The following is a 6000-nucleotide window of genomic DNA, read 5'->3' on the forward strand; positions in this document are numbered from 1 at the left end:
CAAATCTAGTGCAACTGCCTCATTTTTCAGATAAGGAGGCCCAGAGAGTCAACTCTTTCACCTTTCTAGATTTCAGTTTTGATTTGGGAATTGGGTATTTTTCTTAAATTGGAGCATACTTTTTATCCAAGTTCTGAGCTGCAATCAAAAGAATCACATTTCCTTTGAAAACTGAATTTAGGTCAGTGACATTGGCGACGACCAGGCCAACAGCAGGAGACGAGGAGGCCCATGTGTGAAGCTGCTCCTTTCCCTCCAAGTCAAGTGCATGCAGCTGAAAAAGAAGCTGGTGCTTGCAGATGTGCAAAGCAACCCAGGAGCTCCTGTTTTCTGGTATTTTACGTGGGTCCAGTGTTCACATGTAGCGGGGAAGACGTGCCTCTGCCAGGCATCTCCTGGCCACTGAGCAGTTCCCTCCAGAGTCAGAGACTGTGGATCAGGAAAGAGCAGGGAGAGGGAGGTGAGGACACACGGGTTGGCTTTGCTTCTGGCACCCACCTTCTCAGTTGGTGGGTGGCCTGTCTCCCTGTCTTAGCACAGGCTGCCATAGCAAAATCCCACAAACTGGAGTGGCTTAAACAACAGTTCTGGAAGCTGGAAGTCCAAGATCAAGGCGTCATCAAGGTTGGTTTCTCCTGAGGCCTCTCTCCTTGGCTTGCAGATGGTCATGCTAGAATTAGGGCTTCAGTGTATGACTCTGGGGAGGACATGATTCAGTCTATAAAACTCCCTTAACTCTCTGAAGTGAAGCTGTTTTGGTTGGAGGCTTATCCTCTCCCACGTCTCTTCCTGTTACCTGAATCAGGCCTGGCACGGTTCTCAGGATCTCTTTCAACAGCCCCTGGCATGGGCTGGGAATAGATGTATTCTGCTCTTTCAGGTCTGAAATCCTCAAAACCCACCTGAATGCTGGGAAAAGTGCCCTTGTCTAATATGACACCAGTGGCTTAGGTTCACTTGGCCCAAACTCTTAATTCTACAGCCTCCCTACAGTTTCCTACCTTTTGGTCACCAGTTTCTCTCTGACTCCTTGCTAAGTTCCTTAGGTCTGCTGGCCTCAGACCAGCTACAGAAGTCCATCCCTTTACAGTCTCCACACACTCACAACCCAAGCAGCATTTTCCTTGGTCACTTAACTTCCAGATGGCTTCAGGTGGAGACAGAACAGGATCGTATCTGTGTGCAACAAACTTCTGCAACCTCCTCCTGGCCCTCAGTTCCTCATCTACCCCAGAGCTGGTGCTCCCCTGCTTATTTGGCCCCTGAGAAGTGCGGCCCTGCTCTCATGTGCAGCTGATGCTGTGCTGCCCTGCCCAACTCCCATTCAGGACTGAGGAGCCCATCTTCTATCTGCATGGGATGTTGCCCCTAGAAGCTCTCACAGCTGAGCCCTTGCCCAGGAACTGCCCCAGACTGAAGGGAGCTGCCTCACCCAACAGGGCATCCTATACCCAGTGACTTCTCCATGGGAGGTGGGGTACAAAGCACAGCCCTTATGTCTCCCTTTGGGGCAATGTGAAAGGCCACCCCAGTTCCAGTTCCCCATGGAACTGGCAGATGACTGTGCTGCCACTTTCCTCTCTGCTCAATGTCCTGCTGCCTCTTTACCCTTACAGGTGCTGACCCTGAGAACCTTCCCTGGTAAACTTCTTGTATGCCAATCTCCCTCTGCGAGACCATCTCTGGAAAACCTGGGTCTGGCTGCCCCCGGGGGCACCCCATCAAGGTAATCTGCATTTTCCCAGCCTCCCCCAGAGTCCTAGTAAGTCAAATTCTCTCCATCTTTTGTCATCATTCCCTTTTTATTGATAGAGAAATGAAGGCTTGGAAGGGAGGAGGCATAACAGGACCAACCTCACCCATTGCACTGGTGGCAGAGCCAGCTGGAAGGGCACTGCTGCTGGGTTAGGTGCCACTCCCTGTAGGTTTGGTTATCTAGTTGACTTACTGTGTGGCACTGTGGGTGCCTGATGGTAAAACTAAGCTGGATAGTCTTGGCTATTGGAGAAGAAAAATCTCTCCCTATCCATGCATCCCATCGCTTTGTGTTTCCTCATAGGTGGTCAGCTTCATCAACAATCCTTTTTATAACATCATTCTATCCCAACCAGAATGCTCAATCTCCTTATGCAGTTTGGTTAGGGTTCTTTTGGTTGCCAGGAACTGAAAGCCATTCAGGATCATGAGGTCAGATGATCTCTGGAAAATCCAATAACTCTAAGTACCTGAGTTTAGGAAGGGTTGGATCTCAGGTGGCTTCAGGGATCACTTCTATCTCATCTCCCTTTTGAGAGGTGGTAATTTATGGTGGCTAAAAGCAAGGACTTGGGAGCCAGCCTATTTAGTTTACATCGTGGCTTTCCAGAGAGTCATTTTGGGAACACTATGTTTGTGCCTCGGTTTCTCATCTGTAAAATGAGGATAATCATAGCATCCATGTCATAAGATTGCTATGAGAAATAAATAAGGTAATTTAATATAAAGGACTTAGTGCAGCACTGGGCATACAGGAAGTGCTAGAGGTAGTCGTTCTTTCTCATTCATGGCTTCTTCACTTTCCCCCCGTATCTGTTGTTCTCTCTTTCCCAGCTACTTCCTGTGGTACCCCATGACTTATGCATACACACAACCTGATAACAGCCACTTTATTCTCTCATCAACTTGATTTTCATCTCAAGGATCCATTCCTGAAGGGCATCTCCTCTCTGTGCCTCTTGGTTTGGACTTCCTATGAGAACGAATCTGATGGTTCCATATTCATCTTTTTGAGCCCAGTCAGTCAGGTGACATGTCATTGGAAACTTAGGTTGGCCCTCCTCAAAGGTGCTCTTCTTGGTCCAACCATTTGAGGCCAGGAGATTGGTATAACTGTTGGGATAACCAATTCCCTTTCCACTCAGCAGGCACATGGGTAGGGGTAGACTGTGAGAAGGGAGAGCAGGTAGAGCAGAAGCCCCTGAGAATGCCTACTGCACCATCCTGCCAAACAACCTCAATCCCGACTTTCCCTTCGCCATGATTTCTTTCACTGCACCTGCTGAAGGAATAATCTTTCTGGATGGCTTTGCTCCCTCTTTCCCTCTTTAATTCCTTTCATCTGACTGCCCGTTCTACGCACTCACCTGGGTGTGTTTGCTAGAAATCCCTATTTATGTCCTGCAAACAAAATTCACAACTGTCTGGTCCTTTTTCTTCCTGACCCCCCGCATCATTGAGGCTCCTCTGTGAAATCTCCCCTTGTGGATTCCATGCTGCTGGCCATCCTTCTGCTCCTCCTGCCTCACTCTCCAGCTACTTCAACAGACACTTGTGTGTCTAATCTTCTGACATAGATTGTGAGCTTCTAGAAGACAGAAACAATATGCCACAAAGCGATTAAACAGTACTATGTAAGTGACCAATGGCAGGGAGAGGTTTAAAAATATTGCACTGGAGGTGTCATGGCATCCATGTTTCTATACAATGAGGGCTCCTTTTTAAGCTATAACTTCAATCTAAACATAACTAACTCTTGCCATAAAAAGAGGTACAAAGCACTTGCTCCCTTTGGTGCTGTGAATGTTTATCTATCTCCAAAGAGAAAGCACAACCACCACCAGAATATGTAGGTGGCAGAAACAGGAAACTATAAATACCACAATACGAGATTTTTTTTTAGAGCTTCATGGAGGAAATCAAAGCAGTTTATAGGAAACGATTGGCATTTAGTATTTCGTGGCTGTTTCATGCAAAGGCTGAGACATACTACCAAGAATCTGTGGCAAGAGGCAGCAGATGACAGCACAGGAAGCCCAGTGGTGACCTAGATCAGACCAGAGCTATGCCTTCAACTAGAGAGGTTAAGAGTGATTGCCAGCCACTTTTCTCATGAAGGAGAGACAGAAGCAATTCTTGAAGTTCTTTGTTGTTAAGTATAGAGAATAAAATTTCTCTGGTTCTTACCGCAAAGAATGTTGGCTTAGTCTCAACAAGTACAGTTGGTTTTACAGACTCCTTGAGGAGTTGTTATAAATCTGGACTGAATGGGCCCAGCCTTCCTATAGATGCCTGGTATCCTGAGTGGGCAAGAAAGGTTAACAGTCCCTCAATACAGAATTTAGTCTTCCTGAGGTTTCCTCGTGTCTGTATACGGTAAGTGTGATAGGCATTTGGTAAGCATATGCTCAATGGAGGAGATTCATTCCTCCTGGAACAGGTTAGGCCTGATGTCAATTCCTGAAAAAAAGGGGCTCCTACTAGGACTAAAGCTAGTTAATGAATTTGATTACTTTGTCAGGAACATGAACTATTCATTACAGGGCATGATTTAAAAACTCAGAGGTCAGTTCCCTCTTTATCAGCATGGGCTGATTCTGAGCCATCCTTCATACAAAACTCAGCCTCTAAACTAGCTATAACAATAAAAGCAATTATAGCACACCCATCATAACTTTTTTGCAATTTCTCTAAAGATTTTTGGAGGCACAAGGGGAGTTTATGTTGCCCAGTACATGGCATAAATGGCTTTTCAAGAAAAAACTTTCTTTGAGGTAAGTCTCTTCTCCCCAGATCTCTTCCTGATCCTCCTATGGAAAATGGGGTGGGTTCGAGGGCAGAGCACCTGCCCTTTTCCACTTTCTACTGGCTTGCCAGCACCCCACTTCCACCATGGCTTCTGCTCACTTTCTAGGCTTACTGTCTACCCCTCTTCTTCCTTATGTTACATTCAAGAGTTATTAAATCCCTTACAGTTCACAGAAAATCATACTGTTCTCCACCCCTCCTTACCCCTCAGCCCCACCCCTGATCTCTGCACTTCTTTTCCTCTTTCTTGAGTGTCTTTAGCCCCTGCTGGCCATGCCTTATTTAAGCCTCCAGTGTTCCAAAGCCCTTTGTAATGTATACCTGGCTTGTGGCTCCTGTCAGTGTCTTACAATCACTGCTTCCATGTCTTTCTCATCCATTGGAACATGAGCTCTTTTTTCACTTTATTTCAGAGTTAAGATGATCTATAAATACTTGAATGACTGAACAAACAAATGTGACCCCTTAGAAACCGAGGCATTACCTGGAAGCATGGAAATTTACCCAGATTGCTTTATGGATGTTTTCGTTGTTCACCTGGTTTAGTCTTTAGGCTTATAAAGAGTTCTGGGTTCAGATTAAAAATCTGCCATAAGCCAGTTTCCCTCAGGGCTGGGCTCCTCAAGAGAAAATGCCTCAGGGTGGCTAACTATAGGATCCCTGGGGAACATGTGTCCTTGTGCCTTGAAAAGGCCTTAGCGCTGAGTCAGGATACCTTATGATTTCACTTGTACAGTGTTTGCAAAGCACCTTCATATGTATGTTCATGTGAACTTTGTGATAACACTGTGGGGTAGGCAGGGTAATATCAGGGTCTAAACGGATGTAAAAACTCAGGTTCAGAGAAGGTGAGGCATTTGCCCAAGCTCACACAGCTAACTACAGAGCTGAAAATAGAACACAGGTTAGCTCCTGCCCCACAATACCATGACCTTATGAATGAGCTGCCAAGAACCATCCACCTTGGGTACTTGTCAAGAAAGCTGGGAGGCTGGGAATGGGGGAGTACACGTGCGTATGCAGAGTCAGGAGGCCTGACCCAGGCTTGAGAAGTTCTGCAATGGCTTCGGTGTGCCCTGTGGTTATCTCCCTGCATACTGGGTAGGTGACTCTCCTGAGCAGGTGACAGAGCCTGGCAGTGATCCTGCCTCGAATGCAGATAAATATATTTGGGTAGAAACTTTGAGCTTGTAGAGAGATCAAGGTTACACACATAACCTAATATAAAGCATAGCTTCCATGTTAGTTACCGGATTTTCAAGAATTCTTTCCTTCTATTCTTCTTTCCTTTACCATTTAATTAGAATTGATCATATGCAGCTGAAGAGGAAAACCTAGGTTATTCTTTGAAGAGCTCTTTTTGATGGTTTGGTTCCATCACTGCCTATGCTCACTGGAGAAGCTTATTAGGACCTTTCTGTATTCCTATTCTTTCAT

This window comes from Trachypithecus francoisi, unplaced genomic scaffold (genome assembly GCF_009764315.1).
Source record: "Trachypithecus francoisi isolate TF-2019V2 unplaced genomic scaffold, Tfra_2.0 Lachesis_group13, whole genome shotgun sequence".
Taxonomy (NCBI): Eukaryota; Metazoa; Chordata; class Mammalia; order Primates; family Cercopithecidae; genus Trachypithecus; species Trachypithecus francoisi.